Here is a 15,563-nt window from a genome sequence, read left to right as displayed (position 1 = left end):
TTTGAGCTTTCCTTGAAGGTCCTCCTCTGGTTGTCATCAAATTGCAATACATGAAAAACTTAACATTACTTTTCAAGAATTTTGAAGATTCTTGGACCCTTTACTTGGAAATTTCACTTTTAGCCTGTCAAAAAGCTAAAATTCTATGAAAAATCAAACTGAAAATGGACGATTTTGGCTAAAGTATTCAATAAATTTCATGAAATAAGTGATTAAGACAAAAGAAATCAGTCAAAAAATATGAATTTTTGAACTTCTGAAATTTACTTTTGACTGATTTTAGCAAAAATTTGCCTTCAATTCTGGAAATTTTGTCTTAAACCCCAAAAAGGCACCCTATTCCTTCTTCCAACACTTAGAAATTTCACTTCCTCTTCAAAAAATTTATCTTTCACCCTTTGCAATCGAACTTCACAACTTGATAGTGAATTGTGAGTGACAAGTTGAAAAGATATAGGGTTGAGAAGTTCGATTTTTAGGAACTTTTTTTTTTTTTTTTAATATTTTATTGATATTCATCAAACTTGGACTTGTTTTATTTCTCCCAAAATGGCAACTTTATCTTCTCTATGGGAGATTGGCATGGAATCTTCTAGATGCTTCTTAAGTTAGAAAATTTTCCCAAGTGTTGGAAAATTGAATTTTTCAAAAAAATTCTAAGTGTTGATCTTATTTTCCCTTTGAAAATAATTCTTAAGTTTGAAAAAATAAAAATATTCCAAGTGCTTGAACTTTATTTTTCCAACTTTCAAATTTAGTTGAACCTTTGCTCATGGTGGATTTCATGTGTTTCTTGTCCAATTTGTCTATTCTCTAGCCATTGTTCTCTTCTTTCATGGTGAGCTTGGTCACTTCACCTCCATGCCAATTATGTCTTGGGCGAATTTCATAGTCTTCAAGCTATTTTCCTCTTACATGTCATGGCGGACTTCATAACACCTTGGATATTTTTTTCTTAGCCTTGGGCGGACTTTGAGTGTGCTAGGCCAAGGCATACTTTGAGTGTGTTTTTCCATCTATTCTTTAAGGTGGACTTTATGGCTGATTAGACATACTTTTCATGCCTAGGCAGACTTTGTGGTCCTTTGGACAGTTTGATTTTTTCCCCCTTAACCTTGGGCGAACTTGACCTTGTGCCAGACATTTTGCAACTTGAGTAGGGTGGACTTTGGAGATGCCTTGCCATAGCTAGGCAAACTTGAAGACTTGTTGGATATCCTTCATAGGGAAGACATTAACCTTGCTTGCATGTCTTCCCTTGTGCCTAGGCAGACTTCATCCTTGTCTTTCCAAGTGTGAGCAGACTTTATCCTTGGCTTGCCAGTGGAGGGCGGACTTGGTTGTTGATTGGAACATGCTTGGCTTGGGAAAAGTTCAAGAGTGCTTAGTCATGTCTAGGGCAAAGTTCACTCTTGGCTGGACATTGAACACTTCATATGCTGGGCGGACTTGGAGAGTCTTTTGCCATGTCCAAACCTTGGGAAAAATTGATGGTTTCTTTTCTAGGACGGTCTTGACATGGGTCTGGCCATGGGTTCATGTGCCATGTTTAAATTTATTTCATCTTTTTTTGACCTTGAATCTTGTCCTTGGAAAAGATACTTGATAGACCCTTTTGTTCAACCATGCATGCTTACCAGGAACATCTGGAACAAAAACCCAAGCTTAAAGTTTTTACTCTTCTTTTTGCACTTAGAGGCACATTTTTTATTTTATTTTGAATACATGAACACTGTTGCCATGACCCGAGGGACCCAATTCTAGGTCTACTTTTAAAAAAGTAGAAAAAGACAAAAAGCAAGGCAAAAAAACTGCTTCCCAAATTGGTCCCAAAGAGCCAAAAATAAAAAAGAAAAAAAGTAGAATTCCTAAAAAAAAAAGATGTCAAAATTGACCCAAATCAATTGCAATCCTCTTCCTTTGGGCCTTCTAAGTGCTTTGGTGATTTCCAAACACTGATCAGGGCATGATTTCTCTACTTGGCTCGGATGACCTCTCAAAAATTTAACTCCAAACTCTCGAAAAAGAAAGATGAAATTATAGAGATAGGACAAAACCCTAAAAGGAAAACAACTGGGGGTCCTCATTTGCAATGGGGTGATGTGTGAAATAGGTCACAACAAGACCTGATTACAAGTTTTCTTTGTAAAAGTAAAGAGACACTTTATTCACCTCCAATTGGGTTTCTAAAGCCCAACTACAAGTCCTTTGGTAAATATGGAAGTGATTATCACTTGCAGCCGAGTCTTAGAGACTTGATTGTGAGTTGGTTGTTCCTTATGCAATCTTGTTTACTTGCATTAGGTTCTTAGAGACCCGATTGCAAGTACTCATTGATATACTTTTCTCTTATTACTCTCCCATGCTGCTTGTCAGGTTTCAAGAAGAGGAGTGCAAGTTCATGGTTGCAAGTTCATCATGACTATACTTGCAATCGGATGTTAAGGACCTGATCACAAGTAGAATGTATCTTATATTATGCATCATAAGAGTGGTTGCAAATTTTCCCCATTGAAGTTCCAAATCCAACTTATAATCAGAGCCTCATGATTTGATTTCAAAAGAAAACCATTAATTTTTCTTAAGCCTTATCAAGTTACTAGCAATAATATATAAACTTTTACTTGCAGTCGGGTCTCTGAGACTCGATTGCAAATTATTTCAAAAGTTTTAAGACTTGCTTGCTTGCCTCCACAAAATTCCTATGTTCTTAAGGAAAATTATGAAGGATTTCCCACAAGATTGCAAGACATGAGTACTTGCTATTAGGTTTTCAAGACCCGATTACAAGTGGAAATGTAAAAACATTTTCCTACATTGCACTCACAAACAGTCCTCCAAAACCCAAAATTGGTCCAAAAACACTTGAAAATGAGTCTCTAGGATCCAATTACAAGTGAAAACTTGTATTTTCCCATTACACATATGAAGTTGCATGTTTGTTCTCCACAATTGCAAGTCAATGCTCTTATTTTTCCACACGTGTAATGCAATCCTCAAAACCCAAAATTCACTTGTGAGCTCATTTTTGCATCAATTCATCCCTTCCCTTGTTAGTCTTGTTGCACACATGACCTAGCAAATCAACAAATTAAGGCATGGGCTTTATTTTGTAAGTAGATTTCAAGATTGGAAAATGATACAAAGAAAGAACAACAACATGGCAGAGCCATACAAGAAGATGGATAAGTGATATGAATGATTAAGAGCATATAACACTTTCAAGAGATAAGCTTTCTTATCTCAACCTTGCAAAGAACTTCCCTCCTGAAAAGCCAGTACTACCCCAAGCAAGAAGATAAGATTTAAGTTTGTTTGCCAAGGACACAAAGATCATTAAGGATGCAAATTCACATTCTGGTTCGAGATGTCTTCACCAATCTTGAATACTTCAAGTTCTAGCATCCTCAAGCAACATGAATATCATCACAGACAAAAGGATGATGTAGTTAGAGTTGTGTCTTCAAACACATAGAATAGTTTCAATTGTGTATTTGTAATTTTCTTTCAACGAGTTACATGTAAAAAAAAAGTTTTGTAATTGCAAGTGTCACTTTCACTTGAATTTTTCTAAAATGTAATTACATGTAAAGCAACTACAAGTTGATTTAAATTAGGAATGTAGTTGGAATAAGTCATTGTGGTTGAGAGAATTTCTCAAGTTAGTTGGGATCCTCCCACCTTTTTCTCAAGGCTTCTCTCCTATATATACTTGAGAGGGTCTATTGTAATGAGGATCTTTTGGGAATGCAACCAAATTCTACCAGTTTGTATGTGCACTCTAAGTCTTTGAGCTTAGATGTAAATCAAATTTCTTTCAATAAAAGAGGCAAGTTGTGTTGAGACTCTATGCCAATTCAAGTTTTTATGTGACGACATTTTTTGGAATTGATTGTGATTTTTGTTTTATTGTTCAAGAGGGATTTAAATTCAATCTTGTAGACTTTAAAATGCAAATTGCATTTAGAGTTATAGGTTTGGTTTTCAGGCTTGGTCTTGCAGACTTTGAGCTACTTATCATGTTTGGAGCGAGTGTAAAAATATCAAGTAAGAAGATAACTTGTAGACTTTGCGCTTCTTTTATTTTTAAAACATGTGCATGTAAGGTGAAGTGCATCATATAGAAAGACTTTGAGCTGACGTGTGTTGTACATTGTTATCATTGTGAGAAGGTTGATAGGACAGTAGAAGTGTTGAAGATTTTGTGCTTTCATTTCTATTATCCCATCTCGGGGAAGTGATGGAAGTCTTTGTGCTTTCATGGAAACTTTGCTTCCCTTTATGTTCTAAAATCCTACAAAAAGTTTCATTTATTTATTTACCATTGTTGTTGTAACTTCTTTTCTAAAATAAGAAAAAGAATATAGTATGTTCTGAAGAAAGAGAATAAGATGTTATCCCATCCAAATTAGATTAGTGTTATTAGTAGTAGAGGGGAAGCCTTCCCTAAATTAGGAGAGTTTTATGCTCACACATTGTAGTCGAAACCACAATTTGCACATCTTCCCAGGTGTACAAAATTTTCAACCAATAGTTTTTGGCAACTCTACTAGGGATACGATATGCATCGAAAGCATCACACACTCCTTTGAAGTATACAATATCCTATTCATTGTAATCTGTTTTCTAGAAATTTCTCAAGATTTCACCAAGGACATGTAAATGGCTGCTCAAGTTTGTTGGGGGAATGTTTTTGGTCTGTTGAATTTGACTCTGCCATTACATGTTTTTCCTTATGGTTCGAGGAAGAACTTTCCCAAATTATTTGGAGATGGAAGACAACATCCTGATGAGCACATTGTTGCATTCTATATTGCATGTGGTGTGCTTGGTGTGGAACATGAGGATGTTTCAGTGAGACTTTTCATTAAGACATTACAAGGTGTTGTTGCAGATTGGTTCTACCACCTCGTGCCACAGATGATCACAAACTGGGCTACACTCAAAACAAAGTTTGAAGAGAAGTTCAAGCCTACAGAAGATGCTCATGCTTTGTTAGCACAGTTGACTTAAATGAAAAAGGAGCCACACAAACCCATGCGAGATTTTGTGGCTAATTTTAACAAGCTGTCTAACAGAATTCCAGTTGTTGCTTAGCCCACTACTAGAAATTTGAAGTGCTTTTTCATCAACGACTTAGTTGCCTGAGGTGATTTTCTTGTTGAGAATGACAGTTCTAAGAGACCTTGCAGTTGCACAAGCCTTAGCAGCTGATGTTGAAGATGATCTTATCCTTGTGGATAAGATAAAGATAGAGCCAAATGGGTCCAAAGAAAATTCTTCTTTGGGATCATGATCTACCAAGAGAACATATCCCATGGTGCAGAGGTTGTCTAATGAACTGCTTGCCCTGAAAAAGCAAATAGCTCAAGGTGTATTCTCTTCCCCTTACAAATACATTCCAAGGAGCTAATATCCAAATATTTATCCTAGTTATGTAGATGAAAATCAAGACAAGCTTCCTCCACCACTAGAAAAAATTGTACTTGAGGCACCACCAACAAATGTAGTAGTGGGAAATTTTGAACCTAAACAAAATGATCTTTCTAATCTCTTCCAAGAGGAGGAAGCATACATAGTTGGCAACTATCATATTTGGTCAGTGCGTTATCAAGGAGATGTTGAGAAAGATACCATGGACAATACACAACAAGAGTTTGAAGGCCACTTTGCTAAGGTGTTGGTAAATAAGGATCATCACATCATGAGATGTGAAAAGATGGACATGCATGAAGGAACTAGTCCAGTTGAACAAGATGAAAATAATGCATCTATATTTCAAGGTCATGAACTTGGACATATTGTGCATATGGAAGATACAAAGGAACTTGATGAAGACCTTTTCACAAACATAATAGAGCAATTTTGTTCAAGTCTTGACGACAACTCAATATCTCCCAAATCTGAAGTTTGTGAACAACATGATGAAGCAAGCTAAGAAACCATATTTTCACTTGACTCACATGAAGAAACTCAATTCTTTTTAGTGTGAGGTTGTGGTTGAAGAAGCATCTAATAAAGTTTTAATCATCAAAAGGAGTTCTGATTTTATTCTTTCAAGAGGATGTTCTATAAGACATCTAGCTTGGTTGAAAGCTAACAAGACATCAACAACCACACTTGTTCCTAAATATGAAGATATAGTTGAGAGTGAAGCCAAAAATTTATTGGTAGTTGAGAAAGAGCAGTCCAAATTCATTGATCCACTTTGGATCAGCATGTGTGATTTGTTTTAGGAGGCGGGTGAATTTGTTCCTTTTTTAAGGAGCAGTTAATCAAGCTATGGTACACTTGTTCGTGCTTCAATTGGTTGTGGTTGCTTATGATCATGCAAGGCATTGCAAGCTGCTAAGGAAAGGCAACTACTTTGGTGATCTCATGAATGGTTTCATTTATAAGGGTTTCCATGGTCCATTACTTTAGGTTAGGTTTGTTTACTTTTTCAATAAGTGTAGTTGCACAAGTTTGTGTCTTGTTTTCAGTTAGTTGCTTTGTGTCAATCATATCGTCATCCTTGTCATCTATATTTATTGTTTGAATTTGTATCCCAATGGATAATAAAGGCACTTAGATTTCTAGATTCCACTCCCTTCAATCATTCCAACAATCAAAGGAAGTTCCCCAATCAGAGGCAACTATTGTCCCAATTTTTGGATTTTCAAAAAAATTGACAACCCTTGTGAATTTTTACACAAAATGTGTCATTTTGTGTCTAAAGCATGTTTTATGAGGTTCAAAACTCATATTTGCTAATTTCCAATCATCAGGGGCTGTGTTTTCCATTAATGTCCAATTTTTTGTTAGTTTTGGCCATCATTTTCCTAGCTTTCTGAGCAATTTTGGGCTTTAGGTCAGTCACTGCAAGTAGGAACTTTTTGTTGTCATTGCAAGTAAAACCATTGCAAGAAGTAGGATCTTTTGCAAAACATTACAAGTAAATGCACCTACTTGCAGTCAGGTCTCCAAGACCCGATTACAAGTTGGTTCATTATTTAAAACGTCAAGTTACAAGTCAAGTGGGGGTTTTACGTCCAACATTGCAAGTAAATCAACTTTAATTGTAATTGGGGTTTTAGGATCCGATTACAAGGTTACTTTGTAAAGTAAAGAGATACTTTAGTCACTTGCAATTGGGTTTCTAAAGCCCAACTGCAAGTCCTCCTTTGGTAAATATGCAAGTGATTCTCACTTGCAGTCGGGTCTTAAAAACCTGTTTGCTAGTTGGTTGTTTCTTATGCAATCTTGTTTACTTGCATTCGGGTCTTAGAGACCCGAATACAAATACTCATTGATATACTTTACTCTTATTACTATCCCATGTTTCTTGTCGGGTTTCAAGAAGAGGAGTACAAATTCATGGTTGCAAGTTTATCATGACTATACTTGCAGTTGAACCTTAAGGACCCGATTGCAAGTATAATGTATCTTATATTATGCAACATAAGAGTGGTTGCAAATTTTCCTCGTTGAAGTTGCAAATCCAACTTATAATCGGAACCTCATAATCTGATTTCAAAAGCAAGCCATCAATTTATCTTAAGCCTTGGCAAGTTACTACCAACAATGCAAAAAGGTTTACATGTAGTCAAGTCTCTGAGACCCGATTACAAGTGATTTCAAAAGGTTTAAGACTTTCTTTCTTACCTCCACAAAATTCCCATGTTCTTAAGGAATATTATGAAGGCTTTCCCACAAGATTGCAAGATATGCATACTTGCAATCAAGTCTTCAAGGCCAAATTACAAGTGGAAGTGTAAAATTTTTTCCCTACATTGCACTCGCAATCAATCCTCCAAAACCCTAAATTGGTCCAAAAACACTTGAAAATGAGTCTCTAGGATCCAATTACAAGTGCAAACTTGTATTTTCCCATTACACATATGAAGTTGCATGTTCGTTCTGCACAATTGCAAGTCAATACTCTTATTTTTTCACACATGTAATGTAGTCCTCCAAACCTGAAATTCACTTGTGAGCCCTTTTTTGCATCAATTTATCCCTTCTATTGTCAGTCTTGTTTGCACACATGACATACCAAATCAACAAATTAAGGCATGGGCCTTATTTTGTAAGCAGATTTCAAAATTGAAGGATGATACGAAGAAATAATAACAACATGGCAAAGCAATACAAGAAGATGGATACGTGATATGAATGATTGAGAGCATAGAATGCTTTCAAGATAGAGATAGGCTTCTTACCTTAGCCTTGCGAAGAAATTCCCTCCTGAAAAGCCAATACTACCCCAAGCAAGAAGATAAGATTGAAGTTTGTTGGCCAAGGACACAAAGATCATTAAGGATGCAAATTCTCGTTCCTGTTTGAGATGTCTTCACCAATCCTGAATGCTTCAAGTTCTAGCATCCTCAAGCAACATGAAGATCATCACATACAAAGGATGATGTAGTTAGAGTCGTGTCTTCAGACATATAGAATAGTTTTAATTGTGTATTTATAATTTTGTTTCAACAAGTTACATGTAAAAATGAGTTTTGTAATTGCAAGAGTCACTTTCACTTGCATTTTTATAAAATGTAATTACATGTAAAGCAACTACAAGTTGAGTTAAATTAGGACTGCAGTTGGAATAAGTCATGGTGGTTGAGAGAATTTCTCAAGTTAGTTGGGATCCTCTTGCCTTTTTTTCAAGGCTCCTCTCCTATATATACTTGAGAGGGTCTATTGTAATGATGATCTTTTGGGAATGCAATAAAATTATGCTAGTTTACATGTGCACTCTAAGACTTTGAGCTAGATGTAAATCAAATTGCTTTCAATAAAAGAGGCAAGTTTTGTTGAGACTCTGTGCCAATTCAAGTTGTTATGTGATGACATTTTCTGGAATTGATTGTGATTTTTGTTCTATTGTTCAAGAGGGATTTAAATTCAATCTTGCAGACTTTGAGCTACAAATTGCATTTAGAGTTATAGGTTTGGTTTTCAGACTTGGTCTTGCAGACTTTGAGCTACTTATCACATTTGGATCCAGTGTAAAAAGCTCAAGTAAGGAGATAACTTGTAGACTTTGTGCTGCTTTTATTTTAAAACTTGTGCATGTAAGATGAAGTGCATCATATAGACAAACTTTGAGTTGTTGTGTGTTGTACACTGTTATCATTATGAGAAGGTTGATAGGACAGTAGAAGTGCTAAAGACTTTGTACTTTCATTTTTATTTTCCTGTCCCGGGCAAGTGATGAAAGTCTTTGTGCTTTCATGGAAACTTTGCTTCCCTTTATGTTCTAAAATCCTACAAAAAGTTTCATTTCTGTATTTACCGTTATTGTTGTAACTTCTTTTCTGAAATAAGAGAAAGAATATCGCATATTCTGAAGAAAGAGAATACGATATTATCCCACCCAAATTAGATTAGTGTTAGTAATAATAGAGGGGGATCCTTCCCTAAATTAGGAGAATTTTATACTCACACACTATGCCTGAAACCACAATTTTGTGCATCTTCCCAGGTGTACAAAATTTTTAGCCAATAGGTTGGACTACCTTTATTATCATAAAACATACACATAGGTTGATCTTGATGATCTTGATGGTTTTTGGTTGGTTTATGATCACATTAGGATCAATCTATGGATATGTTTTATAATAATAAAGCTAGTTCAAACCATAGTTGCAAAAAGCGTTTGAGAAAAAAATTTGACAAAAATCATGAAAAAATGGATTTGAAAAAACAAAAATTGTAGAAAGAGACAAAAATTATTTAAAAAGAAAAAACTTAAGGACATTTCCATAGCATAGGGACATACTGAGCAAATAAAACAAAGTTTAACCATGAGTTATTGAAGACATTTTTTTTTTTTTATATTCATATTGCTAATTACATAGGCAAATATTCAGTTATCTTTTTAAGAGGACAGTCACAAAATGCACCAAATTGTTGTCTAAGTCTGAGATCAACTATTAGCTAAGTCTATCAAGTAACTGAGATCAAAACTTAATAGACAACAATCCAGGTATTGTTAGGAATTTAGCAAAAGTGGAAGCCATTTTGAAGTGATCCAACAATTTCATTGTGATTGAGGCAAGGAGTTTTGTAGGGTTAATTCAATATTTTAGAAAGCTTATCAAATCATATTCGACAATTAGATTGTTTTATATCATAGCAGCAAAAATCGTTTGGGGAAGAAATCAACAAACCAAAAGTTTAAGATTTTATGAAAAAATGGCTAAAAATTTGGATTTCAAAAAATCGTAATACATTGTAGAAAAATTGACACAAACTACATTTTTTTAAAACTTAAGGGCATTTCAATAGCATAGAGATATAGAGAGTAAATAAAATAGAGTTAACCCATGAATTGTAGAAAATAGATTTTTGTTGTTTATATTCATATTGCTGATTACATAGGCAAATATTCAATGAAGTTTTTAAAAGGGCAGTCACCAAATACATTGAATAGTTGTCTAAGTTTGAGGTCAAAGATTAGCTAACTCTATGAAATAGTTGAGATCGAAATTTATTATACATTGTTAGGAATCTAGTAAAACTAGAAGCCATTTTGAAGTGATCCAAGACTTTCATTGTGATTGAGGCAAGGAGTTTTCTAGGGGTAGTTCAATATTTGAAAAAGCTTATAAAATCATATTCCCCAGTTGCAATGCTCTATATTCCCGGTGGCAATTGGTAAGTCTTTTATATGAGGTAGAATTCAACAAAAGGCATTTGTTTAGTTGAAGTACAGCTTCCCTAAATTTCAGAGCTTAAACTTTTAAGTTGATCTGAACTACTAAATGATGAACCACCAACTTTAAAATATTACTAAAAAATCTCAACAACACCCATTGAAATTTTTTAGGAAGCCCCCCTCCATGGGATCTTACCCTAAGTGGTCTCTCTAGGATACACACACATACAGATATATATATATATAGACACACACACACACACACACACACACACACACACACACACACACACACACACACACACACATTATGTGTGTGTGTATACGCATACATACATACATACATATATATGTATACATATATACATATGTATGTATACATATATAAATATGTATGTATGTGTATATATATACATATATGTACATTTTACATCATTTTTAATTTAGAGTTTATTACATAACTATTAATATGAATTCATAATTCATAATAGTTTAATTTTATTTTTTATCAATAATTTTGTCATTTTATTGATTTGAAATACAAACTTTACAATTAACTGTCCAAACATTCTAACAGTCCCAAACCACCCTCCAAAAAACCACCTTTACAAACCATCTTCTAAACCCCCCTGTATTCCCAACCACTAACCCATCACTGTATCATCAAACAAAATAAGAAGCCTGAGCATCCAAAAATGGCTCGTAACAATCTTAAACAGGAAAATTATAAGCAATAAAATAGTTCAAACAAAAAATATAGCGGACCAAAAATAGGGAATTAACCCCCAAGTCATCAAAAAGGGTAAAAGACTCCATTAACAAGCTAATTGGATGAGGAGCAAGGGTCTGCCCACCTATGTTTCCTCGCTTAGCCTCCATCAACAACATTCGTACCCACATCATCAAGGGCTCTGGCCTACTCAATGGCACACTGCAACTCCTCATCCACCTCCATCATGTCCACAAACACCTTCAAGGCCTCCCATCCAATTTGTGCCTCCTCTTTGAAATGAGCATACATCTGGTTGTCTCGCCACCTCAAGAAAGGAGTGTAATTCTGCTCTGGTACATAGTGAAAATTAACAATGCCTTCACACAAATCAAACCCTCTATCAAGGACCACCCATTCAAAAATGGATGTTAGGTTTAAACTGTCATCTTCTGGAATAATTGCACTCACCACCCTCTTTACTGACTCCAAAGAATGCTCCAATTCCATCCCCCATGCAACAATTAAGGAGTATACATCCATATTCATTCAGTAACAGTTCTCTACAATCCCATTAATCTCTGGATGCTTTTCATCAACAATTCCTCTTTGTGTAGAAACATCTCATTCAACCTTCTTTCCATGAACGACCCAAGGAACAAGCAAAGCTCCTTCTTGGTCTTAAGCGTGAAGTTAGCTTCCATTTCTACTAGCACCACCGCACTTACCACCTCCTCGAACCAGAGTTACTCTGCATGCTTTCAACAAAAAAAAGGGGGAAGAGAATCTTTTATTTATAAAAAAAAACAACTTGAAGGCCATTTAAGGCAACACTGGAATGTTCTCAGAGCGCTGCCTTTCAAGTCTGATGTGATAGTGCGCATGCTTCCCAATGAAATGAAAAGATCCTGCATTAAAGGTTCGTACTTCTCCAGGAGTGGGAGCATTCCAACAGATTACTTTCACACATTCCCCATTAATGCACCAACCTTGACACTTAAATGAGAAATTAGGACTTACAATAGTGATGGTACATCTCCTAATCACTAAACTTTTGAATCGAAAGATCCAGCTAGGCATCCCAATGTGTCTCTTCATCTGCAGACCCCCACCACTTAGTTACAAAATAGTTCAACTCGCAAGCCACATTTGACAAGTAATCCGCCACCACATTCCCAACGCGCAAATTGTGTAAAATTCGGAAGTCTTAGAAGGCTCTTAATTTTGAACAAATGATAGGAACAAACTTATTGATTCATCAACACAGAGAGGACCCATTAACAATTGCATCCACAACTACTTGGTAATCTCCTTCTAAATGGACCTTTGGAGCCTTCAGATTCCTTGCCAATTCTATCGCAAGTAAAGTTGTTTGCCCTTCCGCTTCATTGTTTGTTCCATCTTGCAGACTGTTGATTGAAAATTTTGTACACCTGGGGGGTGTGCAAATTGTGGTTTTAGCCACATCGTGAGTTGTTGGTGAACAGATTGTCCTCTTACTTAATTTCTTTTAATTTACTCTATGCCCAATGTTATGAAGAGAACAAAATCATTCACTACAGTTGAGAAAGTATTAATTTTACTTTAACTTCCTCTCTGAATTTTTCTACAGGTACAGCTCCCTTATCTGATTTACAATGAATTCAACTTTTATAATTACACTTTTTCCTGAAAGTGCATAAGGTTCTCTCAACTACTCTTAGGTAGTGAGGTAATTACAAAATACAGATCGCAAATGAAAAGATTCACATACATATAATCAACAAAATCTATCTCAAAGAATGGATTTTCTGCTACATTTTCAACATATATCAAAACAGGAAATAGATGAACTTACGACTAACCAACAGCAATAAGGAAATTTTGAAACGCCGAATTATCTCCACAAAGTGATAATAATTCAACACTCAGAACGCAAAGCTTCAAAGCATAACTCGAAATTTTTCATATATGTATATCAAAGTTCAATGCACAAAGTCTTTGGAAGCTAAAACATGCATATACTATCCTTGATCACTGTACTTCAGAAAAATCTATCTTAAAACTATATTTAACTTGCTATTCTTTTTTTCCCTCTATTGCTAATCCCCCTTTAGACAGTTTTATGCCCCAGCATTTATAGTCGTTTTTTAAAATCCCGAAGGGCCTCCCTTAAAACCCAGCCCTATCGGGTTAATACAAGAAACCGTTATGAAACTAGAAAGCAGTTATCAAAAAGATAGAACGCCAGCGGGTGACGATTCAGTTCCCACTATATTCGCCGACTTCCTCCTCATTTCCGACGGTTTGTCGTACCAGCTTCCAGCTCTGGAAAGTAGACATGAATTCCTGCGTGGCCTGTGAGTGCGGGTTCTTTAAACTCATCAGCCGGGCTCTACATGCATCCTTCTGCCACCTGTACTCCTTCATCTTTAGGCTCTGACATGGCATCAGCTTCTCATTGAGGCGCAACATGGATTCTATACCTGCCAACGAAGTGAAATCATCGACCTTGGGCGTTTCTTTATCTCTAATCTGTTCAACTGCTTCGATGAAACTTTTGGTTAACACTTCAATGTCCATGTTACCTTCATCCAATTGTAAGATGCCTGTGGGGTTGACAATCTTCATGTCTTTAACCAGTTCCTTATGCATGTCTCTGATTTGATTCTTGACGCCTTGGACCTCTTTGATGGCTTCTTTGTAGATGGACTCCTTCCAGCTCATATTACTTTTCAGGATAAATAATGTGCACGGGTCCACGGCTTTCATGGGGTTTTCACCTAAGAATTTGAGAACTCCAAACTTTTCAACCTCAGTTACCCGGGAAACTATGGTTTGGCACCGTGACAATTCTGTCTCCCACACTGATATCAAAGTTTAAATCTCCCCGAGCAATGCTTCACCCTCGGAATAGATACTAGTAATTTCGGAAATAAACTTATTCCCTTGCTCTAATATGCTATTTACCCAACTAACCACAGCGTCAGACAACAATTTTCCCCTCTGCATCTGTTTCATCAATTGCTGGCTTTCGGCGGAATTTGGATCGAATGGCTGAGGCAGCTGGATTATTGGGTTAGGCCCTAAATTAATCAACGAATTGATGTATGTGGCCATCGTCACCACCATTGCTTTCAATTCTTTCTTCTCTTTAGAATCTTTTTCTGATTGAGTGAGCATGTGATCAGCAGAAAATTTAAAGAAATTATTACCAGTACTCCTATTAAGGGTACCTAGTTCAATAGAAGTGACTTTGAATCCTTCCTCATCAATTTCCCCTGATTCCCTTTTCTGTTTATAAGTAGCCACCTCCGCTATGATTTTCCCCATCACTGGATCTTTAGAGAGACAAGCATTTGTTTTCATTTTCTTTGCTTTAGATCCTCTAGCCGCATACCTAGTGACAATATCTTTTACTGGCGAGGCCACTGGTTGTAAACTCCGTTTCTTATTGATTGAATTTGACAACCATAAAGGAACAGTGGGAGTGGTTGATATCATCTGAGTATCTTTAATCGGAGTCAAGAAATTGGGTTGATCTGTCTTTGGTGTTTCAATGAATTGGACTTCATCGTCTGCTTCATCTTGAAAAGGGGACTTATCACTTGAATCCCGCTCTGGTGATGTCATTTTCTGCTTCTGGGAACTAGGCTGCTTCAAAGCTTTGTTCCTGGAATGGGATCTCGTCCTAGGAGCCGTGACTTGGGAAGGAAACTTTATTTTCTTATCTGAGGCCAATGTATCACCTGCAACATGAGAAAGTGGAATGTCAGATTGAAGCGGTTCCGAGAGAGAAATCACCTTAGGAGAAGACTCATTGATGTTTCCATTTCTTTTCCTTTGCAGCCAGTCATCCGTATAAGTTAATATGGATCTAGCTCTCAAATTAATATCGTCATCTTCCTCCTTGCTCCAATCAACTGTCAAGAATTTTGCTTCGTTTGATCCTTCCCATCCGGGTTCAACTAAAAATGAACCATCTTCGACGATTCCCTGTGTTTTGAACTTCAATTTGAAAGAGCTAATTTGCTGCAAGGTGAGTCTAGAATGATCCATTTTCAAGACTTCTTCTTCATTTTCACAGTCTTCCCATAGATCTTCTAGCTGCGGAGCAACTGATGAGTTGATTTCAAGGCCGAGGGTCAGAGCTGCATATCCTTTACTATCGAAGTTTCTCCTGCTGCGGTAGAAACCAAGATTGAATCCCAAAAAATTGCTTCCGATGATGGA

Source organism: Cryptomeria japonica, chromosome 9 (assembly GCF_030272615.1).
Source record: "Cryptomeria japonica chromosome 9, Sugi_1.0, whole genome shotgun sequence".
NCBI classification, from domain to species: Eukaryota; Viridiplantae; Streptophyta; class Pinopsida; order Cupressales; family Cupressaceae; genus Cryptomeria; species Cryptomeria japonica.
Note: the sequence above shows the minus strand (reverse complement) of the source record.